Source organism: Siniperca chuatsi, linkage group LG13 (assembly GCF_020085105.1).
Source record: "Siniperca chuatsi isolate FFG_IHB_CAS linkage group LG13, ASM2008510v1, whole genome shotgun sequence".
Classification (NCBI taxonomy): Eukaryota; Metazoa; Chordata; class Actinopteri; order Centrarchiformes; family Sinipercidae; genus Siniperca; species Siniperca chuatsi.
Genome location: NC_058054.1, coordinates 12,311,228 through 12,333,935, shown reverse-complemented (window position 1 = coordinate 12,333,935; position 22,708 = coordinate 12,311,228). Strand labels below are relative to the sequence as shown.

General features: G+C 38.1%; 1 protein-coding gene across 3 annotated transcripts in view; it reads left to right on the top strand.

Moving 5' to 3' along the window:
* Window positions 1–22,708, top strand: part of asic1c (acid-sensing (proton-gated) ion channel 1c) — a 90,379-nt gene that overhangs the window by 37,275 nt on the left and 30,396 nt on the right. The gene's annotated exons all lie outside the window — the stretch shown is intronic.

Genomic DNA, 22,708 nt, shown 5'->3' with positions numbered 1-22,708 from the left:
TACAGATATTTCATCAGTATATCATATCTAATGCCGTTCATCTAATTTTCAGTACCTACCGGTTGTTAACATTAATTAGGCTACCACTAAAAATTGCAGTGTTTCTGCCTTCTAAGCTAACAAAAGGTGATTACAAATCTTTGAGTTTTTGTTGCAAGTGTTGAAAGCTAAACCAAATTTGATTTTAAAAGTGATTCCATAAGTGGAATAATGGATATCGATAATGGATTCAGAGTTGATAAAATACTATCCAACACCAACTCTAGGAATGTGATTATTGTTGTTTGACAATAATGAACATCAGACCAGCTTTGTTGATATGTCTAGGTTAGTGCAGACCAGATGCACAGTCTCTATGGAGCCACTATAAGCGGGCTTGTGTTGTGCAGTGAGAAATAGGTACCTGCTGTAGAGACGCCTCCGTAGGTATGGCTCATTTCATGCCTTACGGACGTCTGTCTACACTAGATACATCTACTCATTTTAAGCAGAAACGGTCGGTAACTGCTACCTCACCATAACCTGAGTCTCTATATCAATGCATGTACAGTGGGCCCTTTACTGGAAGGTCATCTCTTACAGGAAAGCTTTAACGCATACGCAATAAGATTAAAGTGTGGTTGTACAGTAGCATTTCTACCTTTTAGTAGCATATGCTCATAAAACATTTTTCTACCAGTAATACTGGAAATCAGATTCCAACTTGAAATTCACAGTAGGGAAAGGTTTTTTCAGAATGAATGGTTTTGTTTAGTGATCATTTAATTCTTGAAACTCAGGAGCTCACTGACTTAAAATAAGTTTCAGTTGAACCTCACTGTGACAGTTCAGTCACTATTGTGACCATGAACATCCTGGAAAAACAAGACTCTAATCTTTTATGCAATGCGGAACTGCTCCTTTGGCGTTACATGAGGCTGACTTGGCCAATGTTTGTTTGAATTTGCATCCAAATGAGCTTTACATTTACATCTTTATGTACAGTATGACATGGCAGGACTATCAGTTCTAACCAGAAAATGTACCCAGAACACTAGAAAATCATCCCAGGTGCTGTTAGGCCACCTTCTCTGTATTTTTACACCTTAATTTTTATATGGAGCTGCACATCGGTGTGACATTGCAAAATCTTCTTGTTGCTTGCCATGGCATTCAGCAGTGAATGTTAGTGTAACTAATACAAACTCCTCCATCCTCAGGGTAAAGAACACAGTATTACAGCTCAGTTCTTCCTGTTTAAGATGGACAATAAGGGCTCTGGACTGTTAATATTGAGTTCACAACCATTTTAGGGACAGTTCTATGTGTTAAAAATCACACTCAACAGTGCTTCCCACTCCACATGTTTGCATTGTTAAAACAACTTAAAAAACCCACATTCCTCTGAGATTCAAATGTGCTCTTTGAGCTGGGATTTCTGACACTGTTTTAATTGTGGAACGATCTGAGACAAAAAACAAAACAAAAAAACTGCCAAAATCAGATAGAAGGGAACTGCTGAGTTCAGTGGGCATAAAACACAAGCAATATTATGTTTTTCACTAAACTGTTTGCACCTATTTACTGTATATCCAGTATTTAGATACTTGGTAATCAATATTTTGTTTTGTATTTTGTATTTTGTTTTGAGTATTTTTTAAATTAATTAATTTTTTTAAATAAAGGGATAAAAAAATTTGTCAGGTGAGTGTGAGGCAGCATTAGAAGGACCCAAATGCAGATAGTCGAGGCAGATAGGGACAGTTCAATGATTTAATGACTGGTTGCCTGCAGGCGGGCGGGCACAGGTGCAAAACAACATGGAAACAAAGAGGAACATGAGAAAATGAGGTGCAGGTGGGGAGTTCAGGTGAGGGGACTGAGATGATTGCAGGACAAATGGGAGTGGCAGGATCTGGAAAAAAAGGAAAGTCTGAAGGCATTTGGTGGACAGGTAAAGAATAACACTGAAGGGGCCTGGGAAAGTGGAAATGTATCTGAAGAGAGGGACAGAGGCAGAATGAGCAAGAATCTACACAGTAGAGGTAGACATTGTGACAGTTTCTGTATCAAAACGTTTTGAATGATGCCCAGCCCTAACCATGCCCTGTCCCACTAACTGATTCATATCAAGTTTCAAGAAGACAGAAATAGCTACTTTTATATTTCTTTAAAATGTCTATTAGTAAAGAATAGATCAGTAGGACTACTACATAGATGAAATAAGTATCAATACTGATACAATACTGCTGAGTGTCAACAGGTCAGTTTGAATTGGTGCGCTTAAACTTTGGGGTGAGGAGTAGATATATGGGCATGTGTCGGCCAATTAGCCGATTTGTTGTTATGTGTTTATGTAAAAAGAAAAGAATATCGGGGTCTGTATCATTATTTTATCTTTTTCAGGTCTCAGGTATCAATATTGGTATTAGCCTCAAAAATCCAGTCAGGCTTTAGTAAGGGGCACAGGTGCTGCTAATGGAAAAAGTTAGTTGGTAGCCCTGTAGATATTGACTCTATGAAACTTGTTCCACTCAACCTAAACTGAAACATCAAGCATCAAGCTAACTGAATATATCGTAAGGACAATGTTTAATCAAATCCTGTCAATTTAATTTGATTACATATGACAGTGCAGTGCAGGAATGAAGATGAAGCTTGAGGCCCAGGATGTGTGACAGTAGAGTGGGAAGGATATTTTGTTTGCTTCTAAAAAAGGTGGAGAATCCATGACGGCACAGTGAAAAATACCAATTTATAATCATACAGAATTTCCATGATCATCTTCATTTGCATGTCAAGACCAGTATTTGCGCATCAGCTCCATTACCCTGGAAGGTGCGTTGAGTCATCCTCCTCCTCACTGATATTTTTTCCCTCAGCATAATTTAACTCAAACACCTGTTCAACAGCTTCAGAGACTACCCTATACACTGCATATGATTCAGCACTCATCAGCCCAGAAAATAAGTAGATTGACTGTGAATCTGCTCTCTGTGGACTGCCTCATAAAAGAGCTGGTTAGTTACATGTTGTTATGGTTTGACAAGTGATTTCTCTCTTGTAGCCACCTGTAAATCTTCATTCTACTGTTGATTGCAGCCCATGTGTATCACATAACCAAGGCTCCATTATGTGATTGCTATCTTCAGTGATTGTGAATTGTTTCACCCTTTGTGTTCTTAGGTATAGTGCAATCCTCATAAGCCCTGCAACACCTGACCACTGACAGCTCAGAACAGCTGGAAATTAAGAATTCATTATGAATGGTTGCTTCACTCTTTATTCTCTCTTCAGTGTTGATTTCACATTTTAGCTACAGTAGCTTTGCATTTGGTTACAGCCTGCTAACTAGCTAGCTGTTTTAGTCTCACCTGGCTCCATGGCTGCAACTAACAATTATTTTTATTATTAATTAATGTGATTCATCAAGTATTTGGAAAATAATCGACATTTGGTCTTTGAAATGTCAAAAATATTGAAAAATTCCTATTAGTTTCTCCAAGCCCAAGGTCTTAAAATTGCTTGTTTTGTTAGCCCAAATTCATTTGAAAATTATATAAAAACAAAAGCAGCAAATTCTCACATTTGAGAAGCTGTAACCGCCCAAAGTGTGGCACTTTTGCTTTACTTACTTACTTTAAGATTGCGGTAATATGTTTTTTAAATTAACAATGGATCAAATGACTGTTATGCTCTGTGACTCTGCAGTTCTCCTCAGCTCTACGGAGAATTTTAGCATATTTTAGCTCATTGTTTTGGTTTACTTTCACCGCTCTTATTACCCTTGTTTCAAACCACAGCAGGCAGCTGTTTACAGCTAGGAAATTTCCCCTAGGAAATGATGGAGACCAAAACAGAGCTAAAAGTGAATATTGGAACCCTGAATGCTAATGTTGCTCCGTGTCCACAAGATGTGTGAATAGGCAGTTATTTGCTAACACAACTACTAACAACTAACTACTTCATATGGTTGTAATATGTCAATGTTCTGTTTACAGCTTGTTCTGCTGTCTCCAAGTGGCCAAACAATATTTTTGTGGCTTTAACAATTAACTTCAAAATTGTTGTTGATTAATTTTCAGTCAATTAAATCATTTTATGGATTCATTATTTCAGCACGTCTTGGCTGTTAGTTCTGCACCAGTGTAGTTTTTATCAACATTTTCAAAATTCCAACATAGCTACCCATTATATTTAAATTTTTCTGATCACTGGAACCAGTTCTTTGTGCTGCAAATAAAAGCCAAAACACAAGTTTGATGGATGACTATATAGCATGAAGCTTGATGATTATATAGCATGACTTTTAAGCTCCACAGACATTCGCAGGTATGGACATGTCAGTACTGATCACTTGTTTCTAATGCCCCTGTATTAGTACTGAGTTGTCATTTTACATGAATTGACTTGTTTGGAGCTTTGCATTTAAATCAGAGAGTGTGGCGCAGTGGAAAATTCCAGAAATGTATGTCTGCAGCAAAGATTGGAAGGCAAAAGAACTTTCTGGCTTAAGATTTTTGCTCCACTGAAGCAGGACCTCTGCTTTTCTGTAGACACACCTCAAACCTCGTCTTGTTCTGTTCTAGCCAAAAGAAAAACAAATGAAATTCTCCTCTTTTTTTTTGCATGACTTTAAATGTTAAATTTCAACATTTAATTACACCAGACCAAATTAAACCACTGTTCTCCCCCAATACAAAGGAACAAATGGATGCACCATATTAGGTTGTATCAGAAAATGTGCTTCCATTCTCTGCCGAACCTTCAATCATGAATGCTGAGAGTCGGCAAGACACGACGGGACCAGCTTCATAATTAGGAAGGGCTCAAAAAACAATTTCACTGGTGCTACTGAAATAATGACTGTAATGAGGTTCAAATAACAGCAATGCCTTCCACAGTATTTCCTGAATATATATATATATATATATATATATATATATATATATATAGGTAGGTAGGTAGGTAGGTATGTAAAGGCCAAATTATTGCAGTTCTACTGAGATGAAACCTCAGGATACAGAAGCTGCTCTGGGGCTCGTTATTAAGTGAAAGCTCAAGGATGGTTTCACTGATGACAGAAAATACACATTTTTTTTCAGCCCCAATGATGCCTGATTTAAATAATTCTTCTCCCTCGTTTTGTTTGTTTGTGAGAGTTTATTTTATAGCTTTGTAATGAAAGTAAAGCAAGATTACAATTGGCATCTACAGAGGATTTATTACAGATTAACAACTGATTCTTGTTGATTTACGTAAAATGTAATCTATATCAAGTGGATTTGCATCAGAACTTTACATTGAGCCAGCATTTCTGAGTCTTTCTGAAACTAATCCTTTATTGTTGGCTTTTGTAATTACCTTTTTGCTCTTGACAGCACTGACTGTAATGAGAATTATCACAGTCCTTCTGAGAAACACACAGACAGATAAAGCCAGACAGAAGAAATGGTAGAAAGAAAGTGAAGCATCATTTGGAGATACTTTACTAAACCGTTGTGAAGCAAAATATGATATGTTTCAAAAGACTGTATGATATTGTGGCAATATCACAAACCTTCTAAAACACATAAACATCATCCCCATAAAAGAGCATGAAGAGATATAACGATCAGAGAAGGGGGAGAGAAAGCAGCCAAATGTCCCTGCATCAGGTGCCAGTGTGAGACAGAGTTCTCTGATGAAGCCTTTCAGAGAGGCAGCCATTATCCAGGTACACAGACATAAATTGGCATACGGTGCTGCACAGACCACAATCGATGGAATATCTAGGCTTAACTGGACAACTATTCAAACAGCAGGCTTTCTTAATGCAGGGTATCCATGTAACCCTATATTAATTTTGTGGGGGAAAAAACATATGCTAGAGATTGCTCACTGTTTTTAAAACATAGATAATATGTGATGGGATAATAAAATGTCAGGATGCTCAAACTTTTAGTAATGATTTGTAGTGGAATGGATTAACCACTACTGCCAGCATTAATACAGTATCTACAACAGCTTTTTAAGATATTGCAGCTATTACTGTATGTGTAACTAGACAGAGGCAAATAACAAAACAAAAGAGCGAGAAACGGCTAAGTGAAGAAAGCAAAAATGCATTAGTACTATTTATAAATAGCCTGCAGTATATTGCACCCAACCTATTACACTTAATATAAGAAATGTCCTGTTTTTTTGCCCCAATCTGTGGTCTGAGCCTGCTGTTCTTTTGATTCACCCAACTGCAAAACTTGACAAATTCTGCAGCTAGTGATGTGTGATATTGCTGGTATTATGATTTTGATGTATTAACAGACTTTTTTTGGAATTATCAACCAGGACAGGCGCAACCTTACAGCCCTATTAGCTGATAATATATTTTAGTAGTCCAAACAAGTACTTTGGTTCTGTCCTGTTATGGAGAATAATACACTCTGCTGATTTGTGTTTTCTGATACTCCACCACATAGACAGATATATTACAGTAAATTACAGTCCCTTTATTATACCATCAATTGATTCTTGTCCCAGTCTGTAGTTAGTAGTTAATTGCAACGGCAGTTCTTTGCCTTTTTCCAGACAAAATCAAGTAATTCTATATCTCAACCAAAGAAAATCTGTGATGTTGCCTTGTATTCCACGACTCCGAAGTACATGTTCATTCCGATCTCTGCAACATCCCCCATCAATACATATAAAAACTGGTGTGGAGAGTTCTGTGTCATTCTTCCTGACTGCTACAAATGGTGGAAATCCAGCTACTACACATTGTCTGTGGCCGTCATCCAGAATTCATAGAAACGTAGTAAAATATGTAACTTTTGTTGGGGGTTGTAATTTGAAAAGAGATCAAGAGCGTGCAGTTGACAGTAGTTGGTTGCAGTTGGGGTTGGGAGCGATCTGAATTAGCTTTTTCTTTCATGTGAAGAGGATGTATTCACGCTCCAACAGGGTGCTAGGTTGCTCGTTAATGATGTATTAATTTAAAAATCATGACTACCAGCTTTAATTTCCTTTTATATTTCATCCATTGTTTTCTTTTTCTGCCAGTCACACTCTGGCAGTGTTTTGTGGCACGTCAAACAAGTCAGCGGTTTCTCCATTTTAAGTTTGGTGAGAGTGAGAGATCAGTTGTGCCGACTGTCTGGTACTGGTTGAGCATTAGTGAGTCATACATGTCACAAGTCAAAGTTCAGCCAGGCGAATGAGGCGTGATCTGTATGCAACAGCAATTGAATGCATTTTGAATGCCCCTTTTTGCAGTTAACCAAAAGGATGGTTAACTGTGCAGTGATCCTCAGTGTTGGTCTACTGTCTGTTTGCCAGGGCAACACTATTTCTCTGTAACTATGCAAATAATCTGCACCAGCCACCATCCAGTAAATATTATCCTTATGAAAAAACATGTTGGGGAAGTGGGAGTCATGGGGCTCACTGAACAGAAGTACAATGAGATGGATACGTTGTGTTGGATATTTAATCAACAACCAAAAGTTAATTGTTGGTCTTGTGAGACTTTGTACTGTTTGTCATGCAATTACACAATTGTGACAAGTTATCTACCAACGTGATACAATCCATCCATTTCCAGGTGGGCATGATCATACTGTTAACCGTAATTAAGCTAATTATGACAAGATTAGATGCTCATTATACGGATGCCTGGAGAAATGAAAGATAACAATATAAACTTGATAAGTTCAGGAGATGAAAAGGCGAGAATTGGCAGTTTATGGCAAAGACAAAGAGCAAGGAAAATTGTGCTGTCAATTTAATGAATCATGAATTTTGCATAATCACTTTGTGATGGTAGTGTTATTGACAAGGGGGAACATTCCTCGTCATGAATATATCTAATTTACCTTGTTGCAAGAATTAACAGGTCATGGACCGAAAAATTCCTGAAAGGATATTAAATTGTTTATATCTACAAAGCTTTTCTGTTTGTTGCAGTGTTGAAAGTGTGAACATATTTAAAATATCATGAGACAGATCCTCAACCCTCTGAGGTTGACTGTGCCACCAGCAACAGATGTGTCATAAGTTGCGCATTTATTAATAACCTTCGATCGGTTAGTGCAGAGTAAAACAATATGATGTACTCAGGGGGTTAATTCTATCTCAGTCTCCATGCCACAACTGCTTAGGTACGTTCTCTTTAAAGCTTAATTATCTCTCATCATATGTGGCCTCTGCGTACTGCAAAAAGTGGTCATGGGGCCAAAACAATTAAAGATTAGCACTCATCCATACATCTTTTCACTTAAGTACCTTTATTCCTCGCCATCATATTTTCAATTTAGGTCCCTGCACTATGCTGCTTTAAATCACAGACCTGTGATTTAAAGCTATAAATAGCCCGCTGGGTTTTATAACCGAGCCTTTACACTGATGGCAGGATGGCAAAACTACATGACACGGGCACATACCTCCCTACAATTAATAACAAGAAATGTCTCATGCTAATTAGCTAACCGCCTCATCGCCTTTTCCTTTGGAAGGGAGGCATACAGTAAATGAGTTCAGTCGTGCACACATATTCCTTAACCTCTCTTTTTCTCTGCATTAAGTGATATTGTAGCCATTGCATTCGTCATTACTATATTGGTGTTGTTTTTATGCGACATACAGTTTTATCACTTTAAAAATCTGACAAGTACATCCACAAGTAAAAATTGATCATACTACTGAAGGTGTTACATAAGTGACGAGTAAAGATAAATGAAGAAAAATTGTATATCTTTTGTATATTTTAATGCTACATTATGAATATCAGGTATGTTTTGATTTTACTGAGATTGATTTACATTTTTAAATTCAAAACTTGAAGGAGTTTAATCCTTTTTCTTTTATTTATCTTTCACTGTGTTTAAAAAAAACAGGAAAATGTTGGTTATGTTATGATTATACTCAATCTCCTGGAGCAATCACAATGTAGACATGTGTTCAGTAGAATGAGTGGTTTGCCTCAGGCACTTCATTGTATTGTTTCCTTTCACTTGATTTGGGGGGAAAGCAAAAGGCACCATATGAGTGGGCTAGAGGAAAAAACACATCCACTGCTGCAGAGCATTTATTCTTTAAAACGCAGGAGGAATAAGGAAAACGCTTATTTAACCCCTACTTAGCCATAGAAAACAACACCTTCGGGTGTGAGAACTGTATGAAAATGATAGTGTTTGTGCCTAAGTGAGGGTTTTTCTCTGAGGCAGGCAGAGCAGTGGACCGCAGAATCACAGAAAACAAACTGCACATTATCATTAGCTCCCATGTTATCATGTCTGAACTTTGTGAGTACTACATCTCAGGTAAATTCTCATTGCGAAACTATATTTCAGTCAGAAATAAACCTGATGATGGAGCCAAAATCTGTACTGTCGTCGTGCTAGTGGTGGAAAGTGGACAAGTTGCGAACATCTATTTTTACCCTGTGGGCAAATCTGAATCAGTTGTGTACACTATTTGCATATATGAATTTACTTTACATAGTGACTGCGGCAGTAAGTGAGACCCCAGCCTGACACTCCATGCCCACACACATAGCTGTGTGTGTAGGAGGGGGATTGGATGACAAGTCCAGGATATATAGTGCTCGACTCAAGCTCACTTGGTATTCCTATGTATTTCTAAAGCCACATAATTCACACAGAAAGGTAGTTTTCACGCCAAGACCCACCACGTGCAGCTTACCGTCTACAGTGATGTTTCACGTTGCATTGTAGTGCATGAATAATATCCTCTTCTCACCAGCTGTGATAGCTACAACAGCAACTAGATGGATGAAGAGGTACCTCTTTGTGCTGCATCTATTTGATTCCCTACCCCCCAGAGCTACAAACAGGAGCCTTCTCCAGCTAATGATCCTTCACAAATTAAAAATCTGCAGCCCTGAAACCAAAGTCATCCCCTCCCATCCATCAAAATGTGCCCATCATTGGACCAGTTGATATTGAAATAGACCTAATCCTGTGTTTCTCTTCTCACCCTGATGACACACGGCTTCACACAAACTGCATAATCAGTGTAAGGGGACAAAGAGATCTAAAGACCAATTGAACTAAAATGAACAGCCTTTGTATACATTCTGACTTATTGAGCATCTGTTTTATGTACAAAGCAATCAATATACTGTATAGATACCAATGATTATGTGCATACTTGTCTCTTAACTGCCCTGATTACACCGGTAAATTGATGTAGATTTGAAGTGATGTTGCTAACATACCTCATCAAGACCTCGTTCCTCTCTTTTCCTTCTCTCACAGCTCACTAGATTTGATCACAGTGTTAGGGGAAGTTATTGTTCTTAATTATAGACTATGTTCATAAGGACAAATGGCAGCACATGGCACCTGCTTTTCTGTCACCCACAGATTTGCCCTAAGACCATTTATCATGGATGGACAGGCTTGTTTGCCTTCCTGTATACTATTGGTCATGGAGGCTTAAGAGTAATAGGTTGAAAGCCAAGTCCTCTTCCACTGCCATGTACCAGCCTCTCACAGGCACCCAGAGCCACTGTAATCTCTCACATGAGTGAACTTAAATTAAATTGAAATTCTCAGGTGTCAGAAATGTATGAGCACCCTTCTGCAACCACTAGTCTAACTACTTATAGGCACTTATTGTGTTAGAAATATTTTATTTTACACTGGGATAAAGTTTGCTTCACATTAGACAAATCAGCTTACTTAGACGCCTCAGAACAAGATGAATGATGGCCATCATTTATTAATGATAAGCTATGCAATCATATGATTATATTTTGTTTGAATTTGGTGGCTTGAGTCATTCTGAAATGAAAGCGACTGAATGTGACATCCATGAGAATGGAAAAAATCGAATTTCACAGAACACAGACTTCACAAGTCTCCGTCGAGACCTAATCTGGAAGCTCGCCTCTGCTGACAGGAGCAGATCTGGACTAGGATAGATAAATAGCTTGTTTGTCTACACTAACACAATGATTTGTGGCTCAGTAGTTGCTCTATGATGGAATACAGTGTGTGTGTGTGTGTGCCTCTGTGTTCACAAAACGTTATTAGGATTTACCAGCACAATATTCATCACTTCATTAGTCTCTTGTTTGCCAGGTCTAAGCAGACTCATAAACTAACTCGTAAGCTGTTAGTATGTAATACAACTGGATTAGGTGTGTATTATGCTGTTTTCAATACTGTAAGTTGATCTGCCAGCTGTATCCATGGAGGGTTTATTCCGTTGTGTAATAAAAAGTTCTTATCCATGCTACGTCGCACTGAAATGCTGTTTTTAAGCACACTCCCATGCCACTTTATTAGGTACACCTAAACAATCTAATGCATTCGAGTACAACAGCTCTGCCACATATTCGACCTTTACGAATTTTGTACTGGACAGTTTTTGTTAAAACTTTCAGCGGGGTGTTAATTCAACTATATGTTAATTACTGAGGTTGTAGTTAGTGATGGTGTTTTACTGGACTGCATTATGTTGAAATGTGTTTCAAATATTCTTTACCCCTCATGTTTGTAAAATAAAAATTTGAAACACTCTCAATATAATGCAGTCCAGTTCAACACCACTGCAAACTACAACCTCAGTAATAAACATATAGCTAAATGAATACCTCTCTGACCATGTCAATAGCAATAATTTACAGGAAAGTAGATTTAAGAACAATTGTAATTATTGTAACATATTATAAACATAAAGCAAATCACTGTTTCAGACACAATAACAATTTTCCACAATACTGTCTCTCTGGCTAAATAAACATTGCCACCTGCTGCCAGCCTCTATTAATTCAATCAGGGCACAAAAAGATTGGTGTCAGTGCACTGACATTACGTTTTGCTGTCATATCCAAATAGATCACTTAATTGACTGGGAGAAATGTCAAACGTAGAACCTTGGGAGCACAAATCCTTTTAATGCATGTCTTCAGATATATCAACAAGCATTTAGTATCATAGCTCAAGGATCTATCAGTATGTTTTTCACAGACATACACAGGCAATGCAATTTTAAAAGTCGCTCTCTGTTGGAGAAGCAGGGATGAGGTCTTGAAGACTATACTGCCTGCAGGGTGAAGACAGTTTGTGGGGACTGTGTCGGTAGCGAGCGCTTGGTGGATGAACAGTGGAGATGCGTAGCAGATAGCTCTGAGGCACACAGGAGAGCTTGTTAAGGAAGCAGCTGAAAAGGATAATGGAAGCTTCTCACTTCACTGTCTGCTAAAGGGCCCAGACAAAAAACAAAACAAACATCTGCTCTGAGAATAGACATGCACCCAACACAATGGGCCCTGCTACTGTATGTAAGCCTCCCCTTCCAAAAAGAAAATCATATGGCCCTGTAGCAACTGCCAAAATGTTTTTTTCCTGAAGACAGGGAAGCAACACCTCTGCACCACTGAAATGAAAAGTTAGCCTTCACAGTTTGCAGTTTATATAGCTTTATAGACAGGTTCCGTACACATTGCCCAGAGAGTTGAAAGCCAGAAAAAGCTGTAAAACAGTGGAGGTAATAACCGTGCAACAGTACAGCAGCAGAGGTCAGGTACTGCTTACTTCTCCACATCAATGGCCAATTGTCTCTGTGGTGTGTAATTTGTAACCTCTCCAAAGCATGTTTCAGAAACTATTGATTCATTTTACAAAATTGCAGTAGTGTATGACATGTTTCATATGTAAAAGCCTTGGTGTCCTTGCTTCTGTCCTGCTCGGTTAACCATCTGAAACACTGATTTAGTTAATCTCAGGGGAATAAGGGAAGTAGGGCTCAGCAGGGTGTTCCCATGGATTAATGTCACAGGTTGTAGCTGAGTGAATGTTTATTTGCCCAATTTAATTGAACTCCTCATGCTCCATACACAGCCATTACAGGCCGAAGATAGCCTGAATTTTAACTCAAGCCTGCAGCCTGATGACAGTTCTCTGCCACACCAAACGATCAGATGTAATAGGGAAAGATTCTTGCCATCAGTGAAAATACAGACTTTAATGCCATTGATTCCTGAGCCGACTTATGTGCCCATTTATTTTGTCTCAGCTTAAAGTTGCCTGTCAGATGTACAGAAAGAAGGTAATTGGTTTCAGTGTGTTGCTCACACACCACGTCCCTGTCACAGCACAGCTCAGAGGAGGAGACCACACATGAGTTTTCAAATGTTTATTAAACCAAGACGTAAAAATAATCTCAAATATGTAAATAAGAAACATCAGGAGTGTGTGTGCAGTGCATGGAAGAGTCAGCAAGGCAGGTTTGTTTGTGTAGCACTTTTCAAAATATAGAAGAAAAGAACATTTTGAAAAGACAATGAAAAGGGAAATACAGTATATGGGAATATAATGAAATGAGATTATATAAAATAAAAATACACAGGAAATAATGAAAAAGAATAAAAGTTATACTAGAGTTTCAGTGCAGTTACTGCAGTAATAAATAGCCACAAATTTAATACAGGAAATAAAAATTAAAGGTAAAAAAGACAAGAGTTTCTCATTTAGATTTAAAAGTGGCTAAAGTTGGGGCGTGATGCGTGAAGCATAGAGGACTAGCTTAATGCACTTTTATTGTCTGGCTCTGAGTATTGACCTTACTAGCTGACTGCTTCCTGAAGACCTACAGGGCCTACTGGGTTTATTTTCAGGCATATCAGAAATGTGTTAATATTATTTTTAGGCCATTAGGTGATTTATAAAATAGCAGTCATTCTGTAACTCACTAGAAGAGCTAAAAATTAAGTTTATACTACTGTACTAATTTACAGCAGTAAATACATTTTGAGAGAAACTTTTTTTTCAACATACAAATGAAACATTCATACTGAGCGTATCTGCAAAACATTCACTGTTAATATATTTCATTTGTTTTCCCTGTAATACTGTATCCGCATGTGGTAGCTAAAGTGAAGGTTTGCATTAATGATTAATTAATGGCTAATGGTTTGCATTTTTGTGGTTATGTTTAGGCAATTCAAAGCACTTGGTTAAGGTTGGGGATAGATTGTGGTCTTGGTAAATATTGAAGTCTATTGTGACCCAAGATAAGACTTTCCTTCACCTGAACCAAAGAATTTTAGGAGCCTAAACCTTGACCACACGCAGGATGCACTTTTGTTTACATTTCTTTGAAAACATATTAGGCAAAACCATTTTGTATACAGTATATAAATGTAATTATTGGGACACAGGGTCAGTTCTTACTATAACTCTAACAGCAGCATTCTGATTGTATTGCAGTTCAATTGTAATTTTAGAAAGACCAGACAAGAGTCCGTTGAATTAGTCCATCCTTCTGGAGGGCATCACTGTTTCACAAATCTTGTATGGACATGAAATCTCTAATTCTCACTATATATTTTAGATATTAAAAGAATGATTTACTGATTGCGTCAGTGTGGCTTGGAAGCTGAGATCCATTAAAACATCAAGGTTTCTAACATGGCCTTTAGTCTTTATAGCCTCGAATCAAGGTGAGCATTAACTTTAAGTTGCTCCTGCTCGTTGCCAAAAAGAAACGTCTTTGTCTTGTCTTTTTTAACTGAAGGAAATGTGGTCACGTCCAGTTGTTTACTTTCTGTAAGCACTGACACAGTGGGAAATGTTTTGCAATGTACAAAAGAAGCAAAGAAAAGTCTAAACCCACCCAAAACAACAAATATCAACAAATACCTGGGGAGGGAGAGAGTGACTGACTGCCTCCACCAGCTTATAAAGCTGAGGATCCAGCCAGCACAGGTGTCAGCCATCTCTCTGATGGACTTTCTGCCAATCTCCCTGAGGGAGAAGACAGCCGACAGGACCAGGCAGCACTACAGGGCTGTCACACCCCTCGCAGTTATTCTGCCTTCCTCCTCTGTTTCATTTTCCAGACGTCTTTCAGACAGCTATCAAAACAATCAAGCTCCCTCCAGTAGTGTATTAATTGGTCCGAAGCAATTTATAGCCGCTATAATTAATGGCTGTGGGAGTGATTCGGAAGCAAGCTTGTGTTCTCAATGCAAACCTTACACCCAGGCATAAATGAAGGGAGAGGGAGTTAAGCCTTTATCAACAACAACTGTCCAGTGCCTCCTTTTAGATCGTCATTGCTAATCCAGTTAGCTGACTTTGTACAGCAGTTCAAAGTTAGGGCAAGCAAGGAGGAAATTATAATATCAGCATTCCTCTAAAACATCTCATATTGACTGTTGACTGGGATCAGACTACTTAGCTGTGATGATTAGTGATAACAGATCTAATGGATCCCATCAATCAAGATCACAACAAAGACTTCATGGATTTGGAGTTTGATTATAAGCAGGAAGAGCTTTTTACAGATGGAGAATAGAAGAGTTTTATGTAAAATACTCCTTGCTTTTGAATCAAGGCTCACTTTCTAGCTTTTTCTGCAGCTTTCAACAGCATCTCACTGTCTTCATCAGCAGATTCTGAGCAGATTCTGGTCAGTTGTCATGGAGATGGGGTTTCGTTCCAAACAGCTGAGCAAACTATATCTGCTGATGACCCTGATATGCTGTTGAAAGTTGCTGTTGCTGTTGCCATAAAAAGCTAATAAGTGGACCTTGAGTCAAGATTATTTTGTCAAACTACTATTTTCAAGGTCAAGATAAGAATGTACTTTCACACTCATCCTCCTGTCTTATGTGTGACTTCAATTCCAGTCGCACTAATAACTTACATTTCTGCTATTTTCTGTAAGATTCTGGTGTTGATTGGTATGGAGACTTCTTAAGCCACAAGAGGTGAAAGATTAAAATTTTATTTTAGCAGTCTCATAAATAGCAGCACACTATCCAGAGAAAGCTGGAGTCATTAAAGGTAGGTCTTTTAACTTGGCTGTACCTTTGCTTCACTTGGTATAAAGTGATCGCTGCAAGTCCATCAAAATTGAAACATCTTTATTTCATCAGGGTGGCGTCTGAGGTCGTTTTAGTGTCCTTTATATAAAGTCCATCGATCAGTCATATGACATAAAGGTCACCATAGATACTATTGTAAGTATATAAACATTGTTTTTAAAATTGTTTTTACAAAATACATTATATTTGGATACAGAAATGTACAAAAGAAATATAACTGACTATAATTACAAAACATACAGTATTACAACAAACTTTTCAAAGTACACTTTACCAAATACAGTATTTCATCTTAACCCATCAAGTGTGAAAGCAGTGTGAGTAATGAAGCTTACACTGGTCTGCACCTCAATGTGTTTGTATTCTCAAAGTCAGAAATAAAGTTTACAGGCATGATGTCAGTTGAATTCTGGGAGTTAAAATTTTTGAAAAATGCCGTTTCCAAATTGTGATGCTTCCTAACATAACTTTGATGTATGAGGCTTGTCATTATTGTAAGCAATATATTGTAAGCAGTGGGTTAACCTGCAGTGGGCCATTTTGCAGCGTGATGCCATCTTGATACCTGTAATCATATACTTGGAGAGCTGGTCATTATTGTAAAATGAGCCCTGACAGGCTGAATGAAGCACAGGGGCCTTGAGTCTGCTAGAATGTTGATTTTCAGTGAACATTATCCTTTATCATTACAAGGCAAGAAATACAACACTTGGACTCGATGTTGTATTACAGCCCGGCCACTGGGAATCCAGGACTGTCCTTAAATTGGCTGTGAACCAGTGTTCACATATGTTGTTTCTGTGACCTTGGATAACTTGGCCAAGATTACTGTCATGTGTATATATACACATTTCTATCAAACCTAGAGACAACACAGAGACTCTTATCTGTGATTTTATCAAGTGGGATTTCCTGAAATTCTTCTGTTAAGTGAGTAGGAGACACTGTGGCTGTACTGTGATACTGGTCACTGACATTGTAATTTCCTGCGGACATGTTCTTTGGTTCAGCGCAACCAATACTAAATGGAAACAGCATTGATTTGGGAATAAAAGCTCCAAAAAGACTATATAACACAAATTCCACTAAGTTAGAAATTTCTTTTCATTTCATTTATTATCTGGACAGCCCAGCTGAAAAGTGTTCGTTATAACACGTCAAAGATCATTCAAGGTACTGGTAAGAGTAACCATTAATTAAATTTTAAGGTGGACATTTCTGTTAAGTTCCATCTGTGATCAGAGCATTAAAGTGCTTCCCTAGAAAATTAACAGAGTTATTCTTACGCCGTCTTCAAGGTGGAGTAGTCAGTGATTCCTCAGACTTAAAGGTTTGTCTCCTAATGACATCACAGATTAGAGCCTTAGCCAACTTGTCTCTATTTTTGGCACAGCTAATATTTGACATTGACAAATCTGGTCCGAGTTGTTCAAAATCATATAATATTGGTTCCTCTGTGGACAAGGTGCTTCTGCAATGTTCCCTGACACCAAGACAAACCTGTAAAATATACTTGTCTTATATATTTCTCAGAAGTTCTGTCTTTGAAGATTCAAGGTCTCTCCAGTCTGCGAGGACATGGACAAAATATGAACGTCATTCTAGATAAGGTTTTCTTCTCGAGTGTTGTTTCCACATCGCTCTCTTAAATGGATGGGGGAAAAGTCACCTTTTATTCCCCTTAACTGTACTCACAGCTAATTGCTGTCTTAGATGGACAGAAATTAATTTTTGAAAGGTTCTTTGAAGTACCCAGAGTGAAGCTTTTCTGCCTTTTATACTCTGTGTGATTACTTTGGCAGCTGTATGAAGTCCTTTGCTTGTGCCTGATGAATAACTGTCAGCATGGAATTAGGCATTAAATCAAACTGGGGAGGAATTCTGACATAAAAAGTTATAGACCGTACTCCTTGTAAAGCAAATCCACAGAATATACACCGCTGCTGTGCAAACAACAGCTATAGCATCTTCCCTTTGCTGTTATGAAACCCATTTTATCAAAGATTTTAGGATTTTATGTGTTAGGGTCAATACTGAAATATTGAATTTCCTCATTATTCGTTGCCCATTTCCTTCTTGCTATAAGAGAAACCAGCTGCAGTCTGCATTCACTGAAGTCCCAGATTCTGATTATTTCCATTCAAAAATCTGCATTTATGAAGTGAAAGTGGAGTAGTGGATGGATAGCAGCAGATACTTAGCTGGTATTAAAATGTGTTAAGGTTGTCCTGGTGGCTCAGTTGGCAGATTGATCAGTGATTTTGAATGAATGTTGTCTTTGTTGCTTCTTTTTTTATTTTGCACAAGTAGCAAATGAACAGATGTAAATCTAAATTTGTCTAACTATAATATGAGTCATGCAAGTTACACATTTTTGATACCAAGAAGAACTTGTATGAAACATTGAAAGCTGGATTGCTGGTAGAAAGAGATGTTTTCTTAGTTATCATGTATTTAATGGTCTTTTTGTGGGGGGATTTTGTTTTTGGAAGTAATTTGCGTTTACAGTTACATTTTGGCACAAACATGAAGGTGCAAGTCACAGGCAATCAAACCCATTGCTGTCTTTGACAAAAAAAAAGTCTTAATTAAAGGTCAATGTACTAGCTTTTCTGGAGCTTTCAACTAGAACTAAAACACTGAGTCAATTAATTAATTGGTTTCAGTCAATTGATCCTTGAAGTCTGTTTTTAAGCACAAAAAAAGCCAAAATTCCTTGCCTCTTAAAGGTCCAGTGTGTAACATTTAGGAGGAGCTATTGGCAGAAATGGAATATAATATTTATAAGTATGTTTTCATTAGTGTATAATCACCTGAAAATAAGAATCGTTGTGTTTTTGTTACCTTAGGATGAGGCGTTTTTATCTACAGAGGGAGCGGGTCCCCTTCCACGGAGGCCGCCGTGTTGCACCGCCATGTTTCTACAGTAGCCCAGAACAGACAAACTGAACACTGGCTGTAGATAGGGCCTTTTGCATTTTTCGTGAGTTTCACGGCCACCGTAGTTTCTCCTACACGCTTGGAACGGGAGGGTGAGCTGAGCGGTATTCAAATTAAATATCTTTTAATTTTGGACTGTTGGTCTGACAAAATAAACAATTTGACCGTGCCTTGGCCCGTAGGTAATTGTAATGGACATTTTGTATTGTTTAATGACATTTTATGGACTCAGTTTGATGCAATTGAAAGTGGTTAAAAGCTCTGGAAAAAGCTAGTAAGTGAACTTTTTTTAAATTTATTAATATTTGGATGGACCTTGAAGCTTAACACTGAGGAGTTTGGGGTCTAGTTTTTAAAAACATTTTGAAGTGAATCCCAGCATCCTGCTCTTTCCCTGCATTTTAATGAGTTCATTTGCGTCGTTGTTCATCATTATCTCACTAAGGCTTATTGATGTGAAATGTGTTGTTACATTAACATGTCAGCTCAGCACTTTCAAACTTGGCTCCCTCTCTCTGTTTTGATTTTGGAAATACATGAAAGGCCCTCTCTACATGTGGTGAAAGAAATTAGGAAAGACTGAGTTGGGAGACAGTTGGAAAGTTTGTGTAACTTGAAGTGTCCTTGCACAGGACACTTTATCCCTCCCAGCTGCAGGGACACTGGTCTGTTCTTGACCTCTGACTTTCCTGTGGAGGAGGCCAATCACAAAAAACAACCAGAAAATAGTCAAGAACTCTTTAACCTCCATTTAAACTCAACATTTGGATGGCTGGGTGGTTGCTCAGATGCACTCTGGTCGACCAAACAAGAGGGGAGGTCATTAGAATTTGAGGAGCAGAGGGACAGGTTGAAACCGTTTTTCCTCCACACAGTATTTAAATGACCTTTCACCATTATGAAAATGACATTCTTTTGGCCACCCGTAACATGTCCTCCGTCAGATCCAGCAGACTATCTCTGACATTCTCCACACAGCCCGGATACAAAGTGGCTGATGAGAAAGAGCACTTAGTCTGAAGATATCAGTAATCTTGACACGTGTGAATGCAGCCTCGGCTTCTTCTCACTGTAGAGTGAAAGAAAGTGTTTTCATGCCACAGAGAAACCATGATGTACTAAACTGCTGATTTCTTACGGCAGTGCATTAACCAGTACACCTAACTTAAAGCATCTGGAAAAATTCCACAGTGTATTGATTGAGTAGCGGCTTGCACTTCGCTCAGAGTGCACCTAATAATTACATAAATGTACTTTGAACACTTCCCTATTTGCTGTAGTTGAAGAAAGGGTACTCAGTTTTACCCATAGGTGACAGATAGCAGCAAAGATGGTACTCACAGGGCATCAGTGCTCAGTTAACTGTGAGCATAGTGAAGAGCTTTTGAATTAATTTACTTACACTTAAACAAAGAGGACTACTCAGTGCCTCTGCAAACTGCATGAAAGAAGCTAAAGATTGAAGCTGCATGTTCTTTAAGTTGCTCTGTATCTGAACTTCTGTAGTTTCGATGTGTCTTTGCTAAATCTGACATTGTCTAAATGAATTTTCTCCGTCATTTGACATATTCGCTGAGGGAGAGGTCACTGTGGTTTGAATTTCTTTTAAACATTATCTTTAAAGGCAACTCAGACAACAGCTTTTAGATTTGGCTGCCTTTGTATTATATGCCTAGCAGCACCTAAATGCTCATCTGAAGTATACTGCAGCTTTTGGCATAAGGTTTATGTTTTCTGAACTTCTTGAGGTTACTACCACTGCCAAGGAGGTTACTACCACTGCCAAGGAGTGCATGTTTCTCTGTGGCTTGTCTTGTTAGTTTATTAGGTTATCTCAAATAGTAAACAGATTTTAAAGACATTTGGTGGGGTTATAGTTGGCTATCAGCCAAAGAACAAGTGATTAGTTTTTGTTGCAGATCCAGGAAAAGATTTATTAACATTGTGGGATATTGCATTTTTGAACATTTTGATTATTTCCTCATTAAAGCACTAGCCATACTTATAATGAAAAATATGTTGTATGTATTCCTCGATTTTCACTATGTATACAAAGTCAGAACATTGTACTGCCTTGGCAGTGCAGTGCAGATTGTTTTTTTATTTAAAAAAACCATTTAAAGCCTGTTAAACAACAATACAAGTGGCAAGTGTGAAAGTATCTACAGTATGTTTGTATTATTAAGTATGTAGTAATCATAAGGTATGACCTACTCCTCATATACAATGCTTTTCTGGCAGGGAAGAATTAAGTGGTGGCATTAGCGCTGTTTAGTGCAGACACGCAATGACAACCCCATTGATAATGTTAGAGCTGTTAAAGCTGCTCCAATCAATATTCTTACATTAACAATGGATGAAAAGACAACATGTAATGTGAAAGGGGGTATTTGCAGTCAGAACAGAAGCATTTAGCAGTTTAAAAGCCAGATTTTCCCCTCAGGAGTTGGTGGAGACCAAAACAGAGCTAAAAGGAGAGTCAATATTGGATGTATATTCATCCGGTGGACAGAATTACGACTCCAAATGCATGCTAATGTTGCCATATGTATTAATATGCAACTGTTTGCTAACACATTCCCCATATCATTTATGGGTCAGGTGTCAATAGATCAATGTTGTGTTTACATGTTGTTGTGCTGCCCCCAAGTGGCCTAAACATTACCTAATGCAGATTTAAGGTTTACATACATGTCTGATATCACTGCAATGCAGTGCACATCAATAACTCTTAAAGTTCGCTGTTCTTTATTGAGACTTAACATAGCTTAAACCCACAATAAATTTCGTTTTTAGCCACTTGGGAGCAGCAGAAACAAATTGTGAACTCAACATTGACATGTTATCACCTTTTAAGTTTATATGGCTAACATGTTAGCAAACAGTCGATCAATTACAGGGCAACATTATCATTCATTTGGAGTCGCTCTCTTTTAGCTCTGTTTTTGGTGTACAACAAGTCCTTAGGGAAATATCTGACTTTTTAGCTGCTATATGCTCCACTATGTTCACCAGCAAATTCACCGCTACCTGCTGTGGCCGAAAACAACGTTATGAGAGCAGTGAGAGTGAACCAAAACAGTAAAGTTGCGGGCTGGACTTGCTATAAAGATCCGTAAAGTTGAGGGAAGCTGCAGATTCTGGTGATAATTCTCTGTGGGTTCATCACTATGAGCGACCTCTTTCACATTGTCACAATGTTTTCACATTGTCATTTGATACATTATAAAAATATCACTTATAGACGCTTTAAGGATCAAATGTCACAAATCAGTAATCAATAAAATATATGTGCCACATATTTGGAAGCCCCAGACAGTAACTGAATGATATAAAGCTGAGAGAGGTATGCACAAAACTGATTTAAGGAGGGGAAGGATGGAGGTGGATGAGAGGAGGAATAGATGTGTAGAAGGTTAGATAAGGGGATGTATGTGAGATGGAAGAGGTGTGGATGATGAAGAGAGATTGTTGGGTGGGTAAAGAAACTTAACTTAAAATTAACTTCATTTTAAATGCTGCTTTGAGCAAGTCAATTTTAGTTGAGACCGATGCTTATCAGGATGGACTGAAAATTACCTCAGGCCTATATTCTGCAAATATACACCTCTGTCCATGAGTTGAAATGTATGCAGGATTGCACATTAATAATTGATGCTGTTACAAAACACATGATAGGGAGGCTGCAGCAAGATAGAAGATGATGCTTGCTGCAAACTTAAGGGATGAGCCATGGCTGTATTGACCAGAACTTAATGTGTTTTTTGATCCTTTTAATGGTTTCAAAGAGGTTATTGAGAATATGTACAGTAGATGAATGCCCACTTTGACTCTCTGGAGTGACTTATGTCATTGCATTATATGTAGTCGTTACAAGAAATCTAAAAATTCAGGAGGGATGATGGTATCCTAAAGATTATAAATGTGAGAAGAGTAAAAAGGGTGCCAGGTTTG